Below are 21,796 nucleotides of genomic sequence, written 5' to 3' on the forward strand. Positions count from 1 at the left end.
CGTAAGAGGCCAAAATAGATATGTAGGCCTCTATTTCCAGAAAAGTCGCCCTCCAACCGAAGAATACTGAACCGAAGATGGTTAGAAGCAGTAGACATTTAGCAGGGTTCTGATTTCACGCTGTGGTATAATTAATTTAGGGCAATAGGCTTTAAGAAGAAACGACTGTTCCAGTCCCCGTTCGATGTTTCTTATCACAGACAGTTCGCTAACTCGCCTTCTCCAGATTGTTTTTCTCTCTGGTTGGAATATAGACACGCTTGAAATATCAGATATGCCGCCCTTTCAGTCGCCGATACATTTCTTTAACCTGCAGCTTTATCTGTACTCATACAGGGCGATGAATTCAGACTGCGTAAAAGCTAAGTTAGATCAACCATTTTGCGCATTATCACAGCTGAGGAACAGTTCGCTGGTCGTTAACATTGGTCAGGACGCTTGCTCGCGGACACCTCCATTCGTTTGATCGATTAAATATCCACATTGTCGTGCCGTTGATATACGGCCATCGGCTATGGACCGATAATGGGCCGTACCATTTGCCGGTGCGTACTGGTGAAATTAGTAAAAAAATCTTGGAATGTCAGGCGAAATGATTAAATGATCCTCAATATGTGCGTTTCCACGCACTTCAGGTGTTTCGCCACCCTGTTCTGCTTACGTAAGCAATGCAGACCTTTCTTTTTTTTTTTTGCAATTGTCTTTATACATATATATATATGTATACATTACTGTAGAAATCTAGTTAATATACTTGAATATGCCTCCTCAATCTGGAACCCTGGTATCACCCTTCCATCTCCCGTAGAATCCATTCAAAACCGCTCCGCCCGTTTTATAATTTCTATCACCGCACAGCTAGCACCACTTTAATGAAAGCATCTTTATCCTTGCCCACTCTTTCTCTTCGTCAAAAGATATCTCACCTATGCCTGTTTCATAATATTTATCACTCTAACCCTACTCTCGGCCAAGCACTATTTTCTGAACCATTTTACATATCATCACGCAGCTATCATCAATTAAAAGTTGGGATCCCTCATTGCAGCACATCTACCTTTAATGCCGCTTTTTTGCCCCAAACCTCGATTGACTGTAACCGCTTTCCCGAAGCCAATGTCACAATCAATGCCTCAGATAAATTTAAGATTGCCATTACTAACCTGTTACATGATGTTTAGTAGTAAGTTTGTGTATTGTTTGCCTTTTCATTGATATTTGTTTTATTCCATGTACAGTGCCATTAAAAACCTGTTAAATGATGTTTAATAGTTATTTTGAGTAGTTTTTGCTTTTTCATTGTTATTTGCTTTGTTCTATTTACTGTGCCCCACTCCTCTCTGTAATTCCTTCGGGCTCTGAGAAACATAATAAATGAAACGAAATGAAATTTTGTATGTCCTAAGAACGGAGGCAAAACGATGCAAAGCTTTTACTTCGTTGCACGGAGAGCTAGGTAACGCGCTGTACCAGTAACACATCAGGGAAGTGCTCATATTCGCAACTTTCGGCGACTGTGGTACCGTGGTTGGTATAAGAATCACGCTCCCTCATTCGCGAAGGATCGACCTCGTGATAGAAATGCTTCCCTTCACTCTTTACTTTTCTAGCATAAAAAAGTGATGTCTCAATATCTCTCGTGTTTTACAAAATTAGAGTAACTTGCAGTCCCAGACACAACCTCGTTCCGTCATTCTATGTAGACCACCGATTCATATAACAGCCATTTTGATAAGCACCAGTGCGCTCCCTAGCAGTCGTAAAAGTTGCAAATATTGTATGGGCCTCAACACGAATTTAATTGGACATCATTTTAAGTGGTCTTTCATCCCCCGACTCAAATGTTAAATACTCACATAAAAAAAGTTAATGCATTTTAATAGTCCTTTGTTAGACGCATTTAGAAGCGCAACGAGAATCCATAGATGCGTCAGGCATTTAACGCAAAACTAGGAGATGATAAAGAAAAGAAAACGGCAGCACCTAATAACCAAATAAAAACTAACAAAAGCTCGAGTAAGATGCGTAGTAAAAGTAAATGAAACGAAGCGATAGAACGTGCCTACAAAACCAGAAAGCGGCCGCGAAAGAAAGAAAAAATCAATATACAAAACGTCGGTAACAGAAGTATAAATAAAAACGACCTAAATTGGCGTATCGAGCGGATTTCACTAACGCGTTAGCGAGAACAGGGGGCTCACGCGCTGCTTTTTTGGAGCTTGTCCGCATGCATTGCGATCTTATTTGAACAGTCGGCAGCAAAAGTTTGCGGGGCACAAGAGCGCTCCAGCCGAAAAGACTGGCTAAAACCTTCTGGCGGCTCGTTGCCGCTCTCAAGACTCACGCTTTGCTCACGCGCTCCCTTTCGTGTTCGCAGTCATGTTGTTGTTGTTGCTGTTCCGCTCCCTTCCGTCCGACACACTCGAAATAACAGGGACTGGCGCAGTGTGCCGCGAAATGCTATCTGTAGCATGCGAGCTCCATCATCCAATCGGTGGCCGAGGGAGACACGCGGCATGACGGCTGACAAAGCGGCACCTTGCGCCGGTCCCTGTTATCCTGCGTGCGTCGGACGGAAGTGAGTAAATAATGTTCGACTGCGAGCACGAGAAAAAGTGCATTCTCGAAGCGTGAATCTTGAGAGCGGCCGCGCGCCGTCAGAAAACGCCACCAGACATTTTGGCTGGCCCACAAACTTTTGCCGCTGAGTGTATATGTTCTCCCTTTTGATGTGCACGTACATATTCAACTGACGTGGCGTTACTATAACGCTGGCATTTTTATTTCTGCTTCATTTCGCTACCCCGGCTATAGGTGTCACAATTTGGACTGAGAGAAACCCACTTTCTTTTTTATTACTCTAATGAGCGCGTGGGCTCCCGAGACGGCAATAAACGCGGGACGTGTCGATCCCGGAGCGTCTTATTATGGACCCGCATCCAATTAAGGGGATGCATCAGGCCATGAGTCGCACGATTTGGCGTACCTTCCTTTGTACCACAGAACGAGATCGATGATTTGAGTCGAAACCTTTTGCCGACTTCACACGTTTACTCGGAAGTGCTCGCACACACACAGCGGCATGTCGTCCTCGAGCAAATGGTGTGGTAGAATGTTTAATCCGTCAGCTAAAGACCGTGCTCCGAGTTCATCAAACAACTGCGTGGAGTGAAGTTCTTCCAATTGTACTCCTGGGTCTCCGGTCCGCCCTCAAATGATCGATATCTAGAGGCCTAAGACGTTCGTCAGCCGAGTTTGTATACGGCACGACTTTACGTCTCCCTGGTCAGTGTTTGCAAGCCACACCTTCCACCTCCACAGATTATGCGACTCGTTTAAGTGACACAATGCAGCTGTTGTACGACCAGTTGAACCACGAACAGCATCCACTCGAGGCGAATTCATCGGCGAAGACCTTCAAATGTACACATACAAATTTGCCAGAAGAGACGAAGCCCGAAGGTCACTCGATCCAGTATGATGGTCCCTACAAAGTACTTCACCAACATATAAAAACGTTTACGTTGGCGGTTAATGGACGACAGGAAGCTGTGAGCCTGGATCGTCTGTAAGCTTCACACATGGATAGCAATACGACTTCGTGTCGAGCCAGAATTATGAACCATGAGTACAGAGGCAACAAGTGTAAAAAATATTTTCACGCGAGATATTTTCCCAGCTCATGCTCTAGGAGGCAGGCATCTGTGGTGGAACACTACAGCGAGGAGGAGAGTTCATGCGCACCAGCACGAGCTCCTGCCTCGGTTCAAACAGATCCAGCTTTCTGCATTCCGGGGTCGGAATAAACGCGCCGCTTGTTATACTTGTAGTCTGACGACATCCTTAACACAAGAACGAAATACTCTTTTAGCAGGACCCCCCCACCCCCCCCCCCCCCCCGCCTCCCAAAATTGTGTCCATCGTTCGTCTGTCCGTTCGCCCGTGTATTTTCCGCTAAACTTACAGGGGAAATTGGTGTCACGTGATCTAAATACCAATTCGATTCCCTTGCTAAATTTATAAAAAAAATTGGCATCACGTGACCCATACAGGAATTCAGTTTTCCCGCTAAATTCTGGGAGGAAATTTCCACGCGAGCTGCTGTCGCGAGACTCATACACCAAATCAGTTTCTGCGCTAAATTTAGCTGGAAAATTGATATGGCATGACCTGACGTCACGAGACCTATGCACCAATCCAGTTTCTCGCTAAATTTAGCTGGTAAATTGACGTCACGCTACCTCTGTACCAACTCAGTTTTCCCGCTAAATTTAGCTGGTAAATTGACGTCACGCTACCTCTGTACCAACTCAGTTTTCCCGCTCAATTAAGCGAGCAAATTAATAAAAAATATATATGTTCTTCACTCCCCGAAACGACTGCTTCGTGCCTTCTAAACAAAACTAAATTATCGCTCCTTCAACACTGCACTTGGTGCAGTATAAGACTGTGGGGATGAAGGTCGCTGTCGGTCTTTTTATTGTGTTACCTTTCAACTCCGTCCCTGCAAAGCGCCCCACCCACATTCCCAAGGCGACGACAAAGAATCACTTGAATTTCGCGCTGTTTCGGATGACGATCGATAGGCATACTTGAGCGAAGGAATAACGGTTACGACCAGCCTTGATAGCGGCGAAAGCCACGAAAGAGGTGTACGCTTCAGACGAACTAAACATCAGATATATTGTTACCTAAAATTATCGTTCCCACTTCCCAGTTACCTAAAACTAAAAAAAAAAAAAAAAAAAAAAAAAAAAAGCGCATTTTTTTTTTTTAAGATTTGTTAAAACAGTCCGTGAAAGAGCCAAAGCACCCCCTGAGCTTCCCGATATACCGTACTAAGGCTCAGGAGGTCTCGCTAGCGAATCTTAAGTATCGCTATTTGCTGCCGCTCTTTGCTTTATGCAACAAAAATGGAAGGCCCACAAGGCATTCAGATAATGAAATGTCGATCCGTAGCTCGTTTATATATATTTTAATAGCGGATATTTACTTTTTCTACAGATTGTGCTTCAGGTAAAAGGCATAATAAGAATGGGGAGCGATAAGCGGTGCTTTTTGTTGAAAGGATCGGTGTACTACGGTCACCGCACCAGCTTTGACTTTTTCAGTGATTTAAGCACGATTCCTGTCGGGGTAATAAACGATTAGAGATTCGAATTCAGAAGAATAAAGCGGCTGTTTCCGCGAGAACAAAAAGGGCATTCCATGTACGTCGTGCAACGTTGTAACCGAAGTGCCGCTCGGAACCTTGGGCGTTCATAGCGTCTCTTACAGCGACTTGTATAATCATTTGCCTTCACTAAAGGGGTAGAAGCATTCTTCACCGACGATGACACGCTTCGAGCGCGGCGAAGCGAGAATTGACTTGTTAAGCACCGCGGCACTGATTCTGACAAATACAACATGGACGTAATGGGAGCCATATCGTGTATGTAATAGAAGCTAAGAGTATATAATTTACCCTTTGTGCCTTTGTATTTTTCCCTATTGTGACCAGGCTGTCCTCACCGAGTATAGAAACCCGCAGATTCGGAAACTTGACTAAAAAGCTATGTTATAGCCGGTGACTATACTGTATAAGTGGGAAAACATGAGACTGAGGGAGACGTTACTCAGCCTCATATTACTTCACTGGGAAGTTCTGATATAATGTAATAATAGGCGATTGGAATAAATGGCGCCTTTGGTTGAACGAGAACATTTTTTCCGAGTTTCTCTTGTATTGTACACAGCGCGACAAGTATTAAATCAAACAAGCGATGGCCAGCTTCTTTTTTCTTTTAACTGCTATTATAAAAACAATTAGTTTGGCTGAAAGATTTAGTATGGCTGAAAGTACCTTAAATTCTCAAGGTAGGTGCTGTCCAGTATCTCGTTTGAGTAAACTGCCGAAACACGCCAAAGTCACGTTCGCGCTGACAGTGTCGAGCAGTGTATCTTTTTTTTTTTTTTCAGTTGTTTAATGACATTATGTTAAGAACAATCTTCTTCTGGCACGCCATCACGACGGACACTGTAATGCCGCGGAAAGTGTTGAAGATGTCAACCAGGTCCAGTTAAACTGTGTTTGATCTTCGACTAACGCGTCATGGTAGGAATTTATTTATGTTCTCTCAAGATGAAAGATCACAATAAAAAAAAAAAGATATTGCAAGAACAAAAATTTTGAGTAGGCGGCGAGCTCGAGGAACTCAAACGTTCTGATCACGAGAGGAGTATTTTCTTTCCCCCGAGGGAAGGAGAGAGCGTGGCCGTGCCCTTTTCTGACTGGTCAACCTAGAGATGCTAATCTCCGGCTGGCGTGAAGGTTGGTCCCCGATAAAGCGCAATCGGCTTCCGCGAGGATAAGTGCGCCATATTCGCCCGAGGCTCCCTAGTAACGAGCAGGGGGAAGAAAACGGGCCTTTCAACTGCCGGCAACAGTGGAGCCCGCCGACAGTTCTTCCTGAGCTAACGGTGGAAGGGGATGTGGGGTGTATGTGTGCATATATGTGTGTGTGTGTGTGTGGGGGGGGGGGGGTTTAGGCGGCAACGCAACAAAACACAGATATAAAACTAACTAAGCTAAAAGGACAGCATGGCTTTCTACATCCTACGATATAGCAGCACCGCTGTACAGTCTTTGACGGTTCTAGAAAATGGATATTTGGAGCCGACGTCGAGCGGCAAAGCCCCTATAGCGAAGACAAGCTAGCTCAATTTGAGCGAAGGTTTCTCTTAAAGGGACACTGAACCAAACATTTCAGTGCCCATAGTAAGTGGCACAAGATCTTTCCACGACTGAGCAGCCGCCAGTGTGCGCGAGCACACGCAAACGAATTGATCTCATAGTCCTCCATATACGCTTAAGATGACAGTGAAATGTATTGGCTCCGGGAAAAATGAGAATAAAGACAGCCTTTTCATCTCAACAAGTGAAACCTACGTGCTTGTTAGACCAATTAATCGCCTATCTTTTACACCAGGCCCCAATGTATAGGTGAAAAAGGCTGTCTAAATTCTGTTTTTTTCTGAAGCCCGCACATTTCACTGTCATCATGGATGGAAGATCATGACGTCAATTTTTTTGCGTATGCTCGCGCACACCGGTTGTTGGTAGCTCGTGGAAACATTGTGCGCCACTTATTGTGCACACTGAAATGTTTGGTTGAGCGTCCCTTTAACGGAGGCGATATGTTACTCAATTTTTTGTCATCACAAGTTAGCTCAAGTCATTGTAAACGGTTAAAAAATGATTTTAAAAATGTAGTTTTTTTTAATATTGACGTGCAGTTTTGCTATAATCAGAGAAATCAGTTCCGTTTCTGAATGAATAACAAACATACAATAATGGTTAAGCATACTTTTATATATTCGTAAAATTCATTTAGAGATTATCATTTTGATATATTTTGCGTCGTTTTATACGAAGTAGTTCGATGGAAAATGATTTGTGAATCTGTCTTTGACACGTGTTGATTTGGCGTGTTTCGTAAATCTTTTTGCATAGAAATATTTTATTGTATTTTTTAATATCCTTCGTACATCTCGTAAACCTCTAATAACATAAATAGAACAAATTATTACTGCGTGCATGCTTCAGTGTGAAATTGACGGCTGTGCAATGTACCATGGCAGAACCTCGACAATCTCCACACTTCGAGCTTCGAAATTTTATATCTCCTGAAGAAAATCAGCTACGGCGCTAAGATATAACTGAGTTCTCCTTCCGAGGACATGGATTTAACATATATTTTTTGCATAACTATAAAAAATACGACCCGAACCATCATTGCGCGATCTGACGAGCAAATATTGTGTTTTCGCCGGAAAATAACAAGAATCACATTTGTTACTTGGGTCATAGCGAATAGTATGTGTCTTTATTATTATTATAAAAGCGCAGTTGGTTTAATTACGATATTTTCTTTTATTAGTGAGCAATATGTGTTACTTCCCTGTATTGCGGGTTCAATCATATGTCCCACAAGAAGAGTGTGAAGACAAGCGACGAATCTAAGCTAGGATAACAGTTGAAAAGAACGTGTTCGAGGAGCGAAAATATCCTGACGACGCTAATATCGATAATCTCCGAGCTTTATATGGCACTAAAATGAGTCGGAATTCAGAGAGCGGTTAAAACGCGTAGAACAGTAAAAGTACACGCACTAAAAAAGGTGTTCCTCTTTTTTTATTATTATTACTCTGCTAAACTTTTATTGGCGATAACAGTTTTCTGGTTTTATTTATTTTAAAAGTTTTCGAGCATGCAGGTAGGAGTTTTGAACGTCGATGCCGTATTTGCGGCAACAGTGTCAGGCAGTGTCCATAGATACCAACGAGCTGTTGATAAATACATGTACGAAGATATTTTAGCAACATTTTTAATCCCACGAGTCTGAAAGAAAAACACCATAACTGACCAACATGTTCGCCTTCTTGACTGAGAAATGTTGCAAGCCGTTTAGTACGTACGAATTATTCGCGATATTTTTTCTCTTACAATCGACCGCATGAAGAAGATGCATTCACTTTCTCCCATGATAATGCCTTACTGGAACTCAATCTCAGACTGGTTTGTGGAAGTGGTGGCAGAATCTAGTTAGTCGCCCTTCAGTTGGCGTCGCAGGTTGTACGATCATGTCCGTTTTGATTAAGTTCCACGCACAAGTTCACCACATTAACCGTTTATTTTAAGTGTTACATTCGTTTGCACTTTTCCTTTTATTCGCGACAGTATTGCTTCTCTCATTTGCTCAGTTACTTTGCAGCGTCAAGCCCTACCGCTTTCTTTATACATGAGTGGAGCAGCTCTGAAGGCCCAACAGGCTTTTAAAATCCATGTATACCCTGATTCGAGATAAGTTATCCACACCGATATCAGCTACCGGCCTTGGGTTTATCCGCATCGCCTATCTCGGCAATGTCGGTTTAAAGGTCATGCGTCACTCGTGGACTCGTGAAACATGTGTCACAGACGCAAGTATATTTGCTCTAAGTGCGTTAAGAAGGCAGCGCTTTTCTTTCTTTTTTTCTTCTTTCTTTCTGGTTGGAAGGGTTCTTGTTTCCAACCACAACGCACACTTAGACATATTCATCTCGTTGTCGTGACGGTCCTGTCTTAAATTATTGACTATGTCAGAAAATTATAACTAATATAGTCACCGATGGCTTAAAGGTGTCCTGAGGAGGTTTCTAAGATCGCCTAAATATGGCGATAACTCACCCTGCGGGCGCTAAGCATCCTAGAAATTAAGAAATCATAACGATGCGCGGCCGGTTTTCCTATTAAAAAAGCAATCAAAAATGGAAATTATCTCCCTCGATTGGAGGAGCACTATACCGGCGGCCAGGGCGGCATGTGACCATTGAAAATGCGACATTTCGTTGAGATGACAAAGGCAGTCATTACAAAATGTGTATGATTTCGCAGATCATAAAAGCAAGCAAGAGTAGTAAAAATTAAATTTTCGCGGAGAGGGAACATTATACTGCAATAATCGTCTCCAAAACAAGTAATTATAAAAATATAAATATATATGTGTGTTTTTTTGTTGTTGTTTTTTGCGGGGGTGATGCGTTCGGTTGTCACCTTACGAACGCTCGAGTACGCGCTCACTGGGTCGAATCGTAGTCCGGGCTGTATGGGCAACGAGCCGTGCGCATTCGAGATATCACACCGAGGTTCCATCGGTCGGAGACGCGGGGATCCTTCGCTCGCTATTGACTGACAGTGGTCCTGGTTTCGGATCATGCTCCCTCCCATCGCAGGAGACGACCTCGGTGTGTTGCGGTCTTTGATGGATTTTCATTTATTTTTTAATAGGAAAATGGGCCGCGTGTCGTCATGATTTATAGATTTCTGGGACGCTTAGAGGCCAGCATGAGTGTGGGAGTCGCCACATTTAGGCGACCTCAGAAACCTCCTCATTGACGCCTTTGGGGAACGCAGGAGATGGTGAGTCCCCGTGATCCTATTTTGGCTTCTCAGCCAATGAGATTGAGGCATTTTTCGTTCAGAACACCGACGAACCAATCACGAGGCAAGAAACGTGAACACAATAAGCCACGCCCTGAACTTCTTAAACTGTCGGTCACCGGCGGCTGCCTGCTGGCTCGTGGAAAGATCGTGCGCCACATTATTATAGGCAGTGAAATGTTTGGTTCAGCATCCCTTTAGGCTGTCGGTCACCAGAGGTACGACATTGATCGGACGCGATTTGTCACACCGAAGCTGCAGTCCCACTTCTGGTACACATCGTACAAGAGACGCGGCGTTCGCTGCAGGCACGATGACAGAGTTACATCACCGGACACGCCTGAAGTATCTTCGAAGCCTGCTGCCTGCAGAGTTTTCTCCATGACAAATCTGATAGGGCCTTCATACAAGCAAGAACCGCGTCTCTCCGATGCATTAGCATCGTGACGCACGCGCGTGCTGCATGTTTTAAAAAAAGGCGAAAGCTCGAAGTTGCACCGGACAGAAGTCCTTCGTTGACGTAGCATTTTTTTTTTTTTTTTTTGCTGTTGTTTTATCGGAAACTTGCGCAAATACCAATAATAACCTTTAGCTGAAGATGTAACACAACGCATAGTAAGTTCGGACATCGGACTGTTTGGATATATATCAATGCGCACCACCGAGGTACATCGCGTATTAAAAGACCTCAGGTCAGCGGACGAACTAGGCCGGTCAAAAACTTGTTCCTCTACACTGACGATCCAAGAACCAGGCATGAAAACAGACTGAAGTCTTGTAGCGTATACGTGGCGTACAGACAAATTTGCACGAGCGAATAAATCGTATTGTGACACCAGTAACGTGACTTCCCATGGCATGGGCATATCATGGACGCCGCCACATCGTCCAAAGCCTCAATTAGGCTACAGTTTCTGCGAAACGGCATAAACTGCCACTTGCCAAAAAAACTGTCGTTTCCCGCGGCATCGTTTGACCAAATAAAACGCCGGGCTCGTTTCCTCCGACACTTTCCCCCCTTGAAAACGGCCCTTACCGCCTGTTTCCAACGGGGAGTCAACTGCCGGGACAGTTATCCGGGCCCACCACTCCATCACTGTGTCCTCGCCAAGTCATCCATCATCCCCAATGGAGCTCGGGGCCTTCATTGCACGCGCGTATCAGAGCGGTGCCACGGACACGTAGGTGTCATCGAGCGACTGCATGACCTGACAGACATTGCTTTGCGTGCCAGGCATTGCACAAGCTCCGTGCCGCAGGCCACGTCCCTTGACTGCTCGTCTCCGTAAACGGGATCTTATGAAGCGTCAAAATAAAACCTGGTTCGCGTCGTGCGCGGCCCCGGGAACCAAAAACGACAGCGACAGAAACAATCGGGACAACGGCACAACCGTGACTGATGATTGCTTCACGAGTACGTATCGCATTGCTTGCCGCATTATGTGCAGCGAGCTGTTGCGTACCGCGGGACCGGTCGCCGAGTGTGTTAACGCATTACAGCTCGGAGCACGTGGACGACCGCTCGCGCTGCAGAACCCAGGGAGCCTAGGTTCGATCCCCACCCCTGTCCGTATCGATTTGGATCATCATGGTACAGGCGTGCAGTCGTGTATCACTACTGCGTGATTCTCGTTAAAGACTCCATGCTAGCAGAGGTGCTGCACCGGCTTAATTTTTCATTTACGGCGGAGATGCCAGACGCCGAATGGGCGTCTGGCATCTCCGCTTCAAGCTGTCTAAATATACAAACGAATCAACTACTTTTAGAGTTGTCTCGGTGAATTTGTCGTACCGGTCTTTTCGGTCGTTCCGAACGCCACCAACGCGCAGCTCTCCGACCGAAGCTTAAACGTTTTTTTGTATGCGTATAGTGACAATAACGGCACACGAGCGTCACGACTCTCTAGCGCGAAACGCCTCTACTTGTTCACACGCGGAGAGCGAAAGCTCTATCGCGCTGCTTGCATTCTGAAAACTTCTAAAATGTAAGCCTCACTTTCGCCAGCTGCGATACGGACGGGAGTAGTGCCGGCACGTATTGGCGTTGGTGTATCCATTACAACGTGAGACGCGTTAAAGAGGTTAACGGTCGCGCGGCACTGGCAAAAAGAAACCTTCCTTCCACAGGGAAAATTCAGGTCGCTATATTTCGAGGTAGGCTGACTTTCCGGCGTCCATTCATTTGTGCGTCGAATTTGACACGATAAACGACGTCCCTTCGGCGACTCGATATTGCTCGCTTCCTCGGTGCCGGCTGTTGACAAACGTTCCTTCGCGATCTTGCGGTGAACTGTAAAATGCCGTCTTGCGTTTTCTATGTAGAGAACGGGTTTTTAAGGCGGTTCATTACGCTGTAAATACATAGTTTTTTTGTTGTTTTTTTTCGCTTTAGCGTTTTCAATAACCGGAATGTTCGCCTAGTGTAGCATTCTCAGGGCAAGAACTTCTCCTTCGAATGTCCGGCCATCAGCAGACGCTCGCTGGTTTCCGCAATGCATCGGCTGTGCGTGCACGCTCATGGCTCGCGAGACACTAAAGTGTCATCGAAGCCCGCGCTGGATTCGGGACAACTGAGCAACTTTTCGGCTGTTCTTACCGCGTCTGCAACTTTAGTGCTGCAGTGACGTCTCGTTAATATGCACACCACCGTTCCCCACTTTAAAAAGGCGCTCATAATGTCAGCTGTCCATAATAACGAAGGGGAAAAAGATGCGTGTGTTTACCCAGTTTGCTACCGAAAACGTGTTCATATATCGAGGTATCTATATTAACGGGGTCCGTATTAACGAGACATGACCGCACCTGGTTTGGTCGTCCGACACCCATCTCCGAAGCGGGCTGCGGATACGAGCACGTGCAGGCCGAAATGCAGCGTTGGCCGCGCTCACCTGTGACTCGTGTGCAGACTGGCTCGATGACTTCCTGCCGGTTCTCGAGGAGCCTATCCATGCTGCTGCCGGGGCTACCTTCGCGAGCGTCCGTAGCGGGAAGAACGCCGACCTGCACACCGGTCACTCGGGAGCAGATCGGGCATGGGCCGAAGGCGCGCACAACCACCGCACTGCCGGCAGCTCAGCTGCTCCAAATCTCCGGGAGGCAGACGACGCGACGCGCCCCCCCGTACTCTCGCTAGTTCCTCTCGCCGCCGCTTGTTTCGCCGAGAGCGCTGCTCTATAAAGAGAAGATGAAAGGAAAAAAAAGCGTTCTGAAAATGCGCGTGTGACGTAACGCGGCGAAACACCGACGTCACCGAAAGGCGGGTTGACGGGTTCTGCCATCTGGTGCAGGGCTAGCCCCTTTCCGTAGAGACGGCTTTAGTAGGCTATCGCAACGCTACTTTATGGTGAGAACCGGTGGCGCCATCTAGAGGAGAGAAACTAAATCCAAACGCGCGAGTGTTCGAATTCGTTGGGTGTTCGGTCTAACGGCTGCGCGTAGTTTCCCTCAACTGCGTTTTTCGGGTCGCCGCAGCAATTTAAATCAAGGTGTACTAGGAAGGGGTGGAGAGGTAAAACCACAGCCAAGCATGGAACTGCCGCGGGTGTTATACCCCTGTCAAATGGACGGCCAAAAGCCTCTTTAGTAGAAAGGACCTTCTCCTAAAAGGGGATGGAGTTCGTGACACGAGGCCGGCACCGTAAATGTTCTTTGACCCAATCCGTCCTTTTCGGGAAAGGAGTTCGCTAGCGGCCTTCACTACGATGTGTTAGTGCCTACACTAAATAGTAGGCGCTCCCGGTAGTGAAGGCGCGAGTTGTGGCATCATTTGATTTCCTTGCTGCTAAACATTTGAAGGGCTGAACCCAGCACGGGTTTTTCAGCCGTTGGCGGAAGGCACTGTACCTATAAAAGGCTTTCGTTGTTGGTTAGAATCATAACGTGTAAAAGACGAGCTGTGCCATCTTCCTCGTCACGCGTCTCAGACTCACAGCCAATCACCGCAACTTATGGAGGCAGCTCAGCGAATTACGATGCCGAAACATATGTTTAGACCAAAAAGTTGTGACATTAAGCAATGCAAGCGTGACGTTTTGCATTGCTTAATGTCACAACTCAGACTGCGTCTTTTTGTCTAAACATACGTTTCGGCATTGTCATTCGCTGAGCTGCCTCCGTAAGTTGCGGTGATGGGCTCTCCGAGGTGTTGTGCAAAAAAGCAGACGCACGGGTTTTTTTTTTTTTTTTTTTTTTTTTTCTTTTAGAGTGTAGATAGCTAAATCTTCCGGAAGTTTATTAATGTGGTATGGTACACAGTAACTGAGCACCCTCTTCCAGTAATATGTATGCATTCTTGGTAAAAAATATTTCTCAGTGTGCCTTTGAGGTTTGGTTTTAAAGATTATCTTAAGAGCACTGTTAGAAGAATAATGTTTGGTTATAGTAACAAATGGTTACAGTTTTTCGTGCCGCATTGTGATCAAATGTACATGTTTTTGAAGTGGTTCCAACTTGTTATATTGAGATCCATAGCTACGTTATGAATTATTTTGTAAACGATTTTACCAGCTTGAATTCTGCCAGCAGAACAGGATTCATATACTGTGAGCTCGTATATACAGGGTATTCCGCGTAACTTGAGCCAAGGTTTAAAAATATTTTGGTGCATTTTAGTATGACGAAACCAAACGAATAAGTTTGTTCATTTTTTGGAGCAAGTCAGGTTTTTTTTTTTTTTGTATTTTTCCCAACTAACTAATTAATTAAGATGAATTAATGAACTTTCGAAATATTCAATTTAGAGCAAAAGTTCCAATGTCAAAGTTGTAGAGCGTCCTTAGAAACATCCAATTCAGCAGTTTTATCGAGAAACCTCTAACACGGTTCATTTTTCCGGGCTTAAAAAAAAATGTCCGAATTATGAAAAGAAACACACAAAAAAAAAACGCGAATTTGTCAACAGCGCCCAATCAACAGTGCTCTATTCAACATGATGGCCCAGTTTATTCAAGCCACGGCTGAGACTGCTGCAATACAGGGCGCACATGAGCCACATCACACGTTTTTTTTTTTTTTTTTCAAAATTCGCAAACTATTTTTGAAGCCCATAAAAAAGAAAGTTTTTAAGGTTTCTTGATAAAAACCACTGAATTGGGGTTGTTTCTGAGGGCACTCCACAACTCTGTCCTTGGAGCTTTTGCTCGAAATTGATTATTATAAATTAATTAATAAATCTTAAATACTTAGGTAATAGGCCAAAACACAAAAAAAAATATAGCCTGACTTGCTCCAAACAATGAACAAACTTATTCGTTTGGTTTTGTCTTCCTAAAATGCACCCAAATATTTTTAAACCTTGACTCAAGTTACGTGGAATGCCCTGTATATTGAAAACTCCCCCTCGCGTTTAAAAGCCTCCACGTGTTTTTCCCGGGTCATAAGCTTGTCAAAAAAATAATCCTAACTACTTACCACTGGTTTCATAATTCTGCTTGACAGAAGTGCCCTTATTGCGATCCTGATTTAAAATGTAAATAATATCTATAATGAATCGTTTGTGCGGGTTTGTGAAACACATTAGCTTAGTTTTATTAGAGTTCACGAAAATTTTATTATCTGCAAACAAGTTCAATATCGTGTGAATATCATCTTGAAATATTGATTCGGCTCTCTCATAATCCTCATGCGGAGGTACCATAGTTCTCTCTTCCCCATATTGAAAAATCAAAGAATTAAAATTTTGTTCCCCAAATCATTCATATAAATATTAATTCACAAAGGCGCTAGCGATGATCCTTCTGGTGCTCCGTAGTTCATTTGTGCTGGTTAATTTACTCAGCACATTATTTACTTTGACAAATTGGGATGTATCTGAAGAATCGGTAACAATATGTTTTAAAAGGTGTTCTCTAAATCACATCGTTTTTACTTTTCTAATCATGTTTGAACGGTTAATTGTGTCGCATGCTTTCGATAGGTCCAAAAATAAAAATGAAATTTTAATAACATCTGATGGTTTGCTAACAGCGTCCTTAAAATCCTCGCGCAGTCCAGTACGTGGTACCCTCATTTCTTTAACTATCTATTGAGATTCGCATAATAAAGAGAACTTATCACAAAAAAAAACTTATTATTTGAACCATTAAGTTTTCCGTGATATGAACAATTACTGTCAGAACTGAAATGGGGCTATAATTACCTAATTCCTTTTTACTTCCAACTTTGGAGGGATGTCTTACATTAGGTAGAGCCTTTTAGTCCGAGTGGGATTTCTCCTGTTTTATATATCCCGTTGATAATGGCAAACAGGTCATATTTTATTCTTTCAGAGCCCGCAGAAAGGCCCCTTATGTGAATTTGATGAATGCCAGCCGGTTTTCTTATTGGCATTGAACTTATCATTTCACGCAGACCTTGATTTGTGATTATGGGAAAATAAGCTGAATTCACGCTCTCCACTCGGTCTGTTGACGGCACCTTACCCTGTCATATCTTATTCCTAAGACTTTCTCCTTTTACAAAACTGCTATTAAATATTTCGCACTTCTTTCAAGTGTTGATAGCGTTAAAGCCTGGTATAAATAACGTGCACATTTTAAAAACGGAAAGGTACAATTTTTAATGATCTCTATGTTTTTTTTAGGCAGGCAATAATTTAGTACACTATAAATTATGTATATACTCTCGCAGTTACCAGTGTCTGGACGGGACACAAAAGCTTCTTGGAAATGTAGAGCTTTCTTAGTTTTTTGAAGCATATGCGTTCTAAACTTGTTAGTAAAATTAACTTCACTAACTTTGAAGAGTTAAATCGGTTTTAAAATGTTTGAAATAATATTTTTAGTTTCGATCTGAACTCCGTATGGCCAGCCTTGAACAATCAATATTGATGGTAAATAACATTTTCCCGGCCATGTGACTGCAACCTTTTTAGCGGAATATCCTTTAGCAGAAAGGACACCTATTGAAAATGAACTTTAGGGCGTCGTCTGACAGGGGTATCGATCACCAGCATCGATGCCACTGTTTTTCCTAGGGATCGCGAGAACTTTCGTTGCACTTGACGCTTGACGTTTAACCTTCAGGCGCGACTGGTTCGCCGAAATTTTAAACTTTTGACGAATTCTGAGCGAATTCGACTTTTAAGCAGCATTGTCTGACTGATGGACAAATATTTCATATTTTGGGAGATAACATATACCTCATACTCAAGTTTACCGATTTCGGAATATGATAAACCGATGCTTACGCAGACTAAAAGCGAGATATGGATTCATTTAGAGTTTTGGTTAAGTTGCTGTCCCCCTTTGCCAGGTGGCGTTAGCTCGCTCTCGACTTCAGCACATGCTCAAAAACTGTCGAAATTTAGTCGAACTTTGTGTCGAACTTTGGGTCTGAAGTTCGAAAAAGTCTAACCTGGCTGAACCGGAATTTCCGCACGTTCGTCACATCCCTGACTTTCCTGCCTTTAAAAAACGTGAACAGAGTCCGGACCGACGAACTAAACGCGTGGAAATCGCAACCGAGCTAAAAAAAATAAAATGCTAGCTTCGACGATGCTGCCAGAAAAATTTGACGTGACCCCGGACAACAGTCGCGGCATTTCCTATTGCAGAAATTAGGAACTCGGGCTGATAATAAACTACACGTGTCATCTAGTTCTTAATCTCGGTACCACAATGCAAAACCAGAAACAACATAACGCTCTCTCGCGGTCAGTCAGGGAAATTCGGGGGAAATTAAAAACGGCAGGTACACGAAAAGAAAGCGTGTGACGAACCATCCGCCGCAGTCGCCATAAACGACGAGATTGTCCCAGTCACGTGTCTAGAGAGGGCTAAAGTCGCGGTCAGACTGCTAATACGTCATACAAAAATAGAGCCTGCAGATATTTGTCTGAGGTCTTCCTCGTATGACAGTTGAGTCGTACTGGTCATGCAAAAAACCGTCTGAAGAAATGTTCGAAGCATATATGAAGGACGCTTCAGACATCGCTGAGGCATGTCCGCAGATATTATTATGTCGTCGTATCCGCAGCGAATACCGTGTCTTTCATTTTTTATGACGTATAAGCAGCGTTAGTGTGGCTTTCGGGCCCGCGCGGTAGCTGGCGCTTCGTCCGCGCTACCACAGAAACCTGGTAACCCCGCGTGGCTGCCGGAGTGGAGGCCCGGCTGCTGCTTCCGTTGTTTTCTGCTGCGTTCTAACGGAAGCTGGTTCAGATTTCGTGCTCGAGCGTGGCAAGCCGCTTAACGTGACGTTACGTGACATAGCGGTGTCGCGTGGCGTCGTGCTTTCCACAGCGTTATTGCGTGTCGTAACGTCGGCTGTCGAGTCGTGGAAGAACGGGACTTTACGTCACGTGACCGCGTCGCGTGGCGTCAGGTTAGGGTGACCACCTTTCTGCTAGCGGTATGCGGGACACGCAGTGCTGGGGGGAAGGGGGGGTAGAGGAAATTTATTAACACGCACACCACGAACCGAGGCTCTGTTAACACATTTAATATCCTGTGTTGTTTATACATCTACGAATTGTATAGCGGCAATTAAGTTCAAATAATTTTCACTCCCTGTGACATATCTTTTAATGCCAAATACGTTATTAAATGTGTTGAAGCTGAAAACATAGAGATCGATTGCAGCAAAACTCAATGCATCAAATGAAAATAAGAAACCGTAAATCTTTTTCGAGTTACTGCTTTCTGTCAACGCTTACTTTTATCAACATGGTCCTACACACATTTTTAAGATTATGCTCTTTTCGACCTTTGTGAGTTGCGTACTTTTTGAATTGTGCGACTGTCTTAACTGAAAAAGAAAAAAAATCCACAGCAACCCTTTCGAATTGAAGCAGCGAATTGAAAATAATTACAATAACTTGTATTTAAACTTTTGGCTAACAATTTTCTTTCACGATATTTTGCCACCAAGGGGAGAGGCACAACGGCGCATGCGCGTCGGAGCTCCTGCAAGAACGATGGTCGCTTCCCGCAATGCTTGTGTAGAAAATGGAGTACCATTGCGGTTCACACGATTACCAACAACTTTCGCGCTTCCCGTGCCCCGTGTTTTGGCAGCTACATGAGCTGCAGGGTGAATTTTACGACAGCGTGAAATGCGAGACATTTTGAAGAATCGGGAATTTCTAGCGGGACGGCGGGACACGAGCCTTCGGTGCGGTACAGCCCCGCGAGTCGCGGGACGGGTGGTCAGCCAACGTCAGGTCCCGTGACGCCAAGGTGTCTAGCGTGACACTATGCCACGTGCGTGACGTCATTTAACGCGGTAACTCGACCCGGTCACCTGACGTGACCGCGTTGCGTGACGTCGGTGTTGCCACCTGACTCCACGACTTGAAGTCGTGACGTCAAGTGACGCGTCTGGTGAGGCTATACGACGCCATGATTTGACCTCGTGACGTCGCGTTAATAATCACGGTGCTCTAGTAATAAAACGTCACGAAGGCTCACTGTTTCTCTTACATTGCACTTCTGCATATGGCGGCTTTATCGAGAGATCGAAATACAGCTGCCAATCTTGCACTCCTCCTGAACCGTCACGCTTTTTATTTACACAGTTCAAGGCACCACAACTGAACGTTGCCTGAGGTTTTCTATAAATTTTATCCAGAAAGATATTAAGAGACCTTTTCGATTGTAGATAAACGCATACAAAAACGTTTCAGAGTCTGATTCTGGGCATACGATGTAATTAAAATATAGGTCATAACTGAAGGGTGTTATGTTTTTGCAAATATGAAACATATAAACACGATTTTAATAAACAAAAAAGTACCCAAGTATTAAAAAAATACCGGGCGGGCTCGTCCGGGATTTGAACCCGGGACCTCTCGCACCCGAAGCGAGAATCATACCCCTAGACCAACGAGCCAGGTGCACATATCCCCAGAACAGCTCACATATGACAGCATAGGAAAAGTTACGCTCTCTTCTTCGCTTCGTTGATTGCGGTGTTTTTCAATGTTACTTATTTGATCAAGACGACTGTGAAATTCCTCCCTTCCGAGCTCAAACCGATTGAAAATTCGTCGTACAGAGGAGCAATTACAAAAAAAAAAATCTTTTGAGACTATATTTAGTTTGAGCGACGCAGATCCATCTAACGCCAACTATCCTGCCTCCAGCCCATAATTTTAGTAATTCCATTTAAGGGACACCTGTTGTCATTTTTTCTGGGTCCTTACTTTTTCTGGAAAAAGATTGCGAAGAGGTAAAACAGTGATGATCTAATAACCCGGCATTGCCTTATTTCCTCACATTATCTAATTTAATAAGTTCGAGGTATTAAGCTGTTACTTTCAAAATTAAGGGGGGGGGGGGGGGGGAGTGAATATCATTGTGGCTTTAAGCAAAACATTTCTTCAGTTTTTATTTAGTTTTCATATGGTAAAGCATTATAAAACTTTTATGATTCCCTGCTCTTATTTGTTAAAATGTTTCACCTGTGAGATAGAATGGGTCTTTTTTTAAATATCTTACAAGTGTAGGTTAAAACGTTTCCGGAATAACAATGAAAAAAATAATTGTTTTACGTTATTTACATATCCAATTTTTTTAAATAATCATCCCAAAGGTCAAGACAATCGGGCCAGCATTTCTCTAATTAGTTGCTTCCGTTCAATGAGTGATTTCCTTGGAGGACCCAAAAATAACTGTTCATAGCCTCGATCACTCCTCTACTCGACCGCAATCTCTTTCAAGTCAGAAATATTTTAAGTTTTGAGAACGGATGAAGGTAAGGGGAGCCAAATCAGGTGAATATTGTCACGAATAAAAACGGTAAGCGAACGTAGAATCAAAAATAAATTTTTGGCAGGGTGAAGTTGTGCTTTCAACCTGTTTCTCTGGAGTGCCTCAGGGGTCTGTCTTAGGTCCATTACTTTTTCTAATTTATGTTACGACCTTCCAGGTATTTTTTCCTCCTCCATCAAACGATTTGCTGATGACTGTGCTATTTACCTAATAATTTCTAATGATTTTGATTCAAAACAATTTCAGCATGATCTAAATTCAATAGCTAAATGGTGTGAACTGCGGTCAATATAATTAAATATCAATAAATGTAAATAAATGCGTGCGGTTCATAAACCTGCCTTTACTATTGTTTATAACCTTAATAACACAGCATTACAGCTTGTACACTCGTATACATATCTGTGTGTGCTACTAACCTCCGACCTCTCCTGGAACGAGCATGACACGTACGCGATTAATAACGCCAACCGCATGCATGGTTATTTCAAACTCAACGCTTTTTGAGCCCCTTCATCGTTACAGCATCGCTAAAGCTTCTTCTTTACAAAACGTTAGTGCGATCGAAACTTAAATATGCAACCGCCATTTTGAATCCCGGTGTTACTTACCTTATTAACTCACCTGAATCCGTCCAGAACAAAATTCGTACGTTTCATGTTGGTGAACTATAGCCGCGCCGCTTGTAGAACATCAATGAAAGACAGCGTACACCTTCCCAGCCTCGCACATCGTCGCGGAATCTCAAGCCTTTGTCTCTCTCACAAAAGCTTCCACCATAACTATGCGCTCAAATATAAGCTAATAAATCATCCATTATTTGTTTCAGCGCGTCTTGAGGATCATCATAAGGTTTGCATCTTATTTTGTCATCATAGCACATTTTAAGCATCATTCATTTCTAGAGTATTAAATGACTGAAATCACCTACCCCCGTCCCTTGCATCAATTGTCGATTCCGCTCTTTTTCCCACTGCACTTAGTAATCATGGGTATTCTTTTGCTTAACTATTGTTTATTTGCTTTAACTGTTTAACTAATGTATATTTTGTTCCTATCGTAGTAAATATTTGTAAGTCTCTTATATTTATATCTAAAAAAAGCACACCCCTCTGTAATGCATTTG

At 43.8% G+C, this 21,796-nt stretch overlaps 1 non-coding gene across 1 annotated transcript; it reads right to left on the minus strand.

The window, feature by feature from the left end:
* Positions 1-19,717: 19,717 nt before the first annotated feature.
* Positions 19,718-19,789, minus strand: Trnap-cgg. Its single transcript has one exon. It is a non-coding gene; the product is annotated as a tRNA-Pro (tRNA).
* Positions 19,790-21,796: the final 2,007 nt, after the last annotated feature.

Source organism: Ixodes scapularis, unplaced genomic scaffold (assembly GCF_016920785.2).
Source record: "Ixodes scapularis isolate PalLabHiFi unplaced genomic scaffold, ASM1692078v2 PGA_scaffold1__304_contigs__length_218370807, whole genome shotgun sequence".
Classification (NCBI taxonomy): domain Eukaryota; kingdom Metazoa; phylum Arthropoda; class Arachnida; order Ixodida; family Ixodidae; genus Ixodes; species Ixodes scapularis.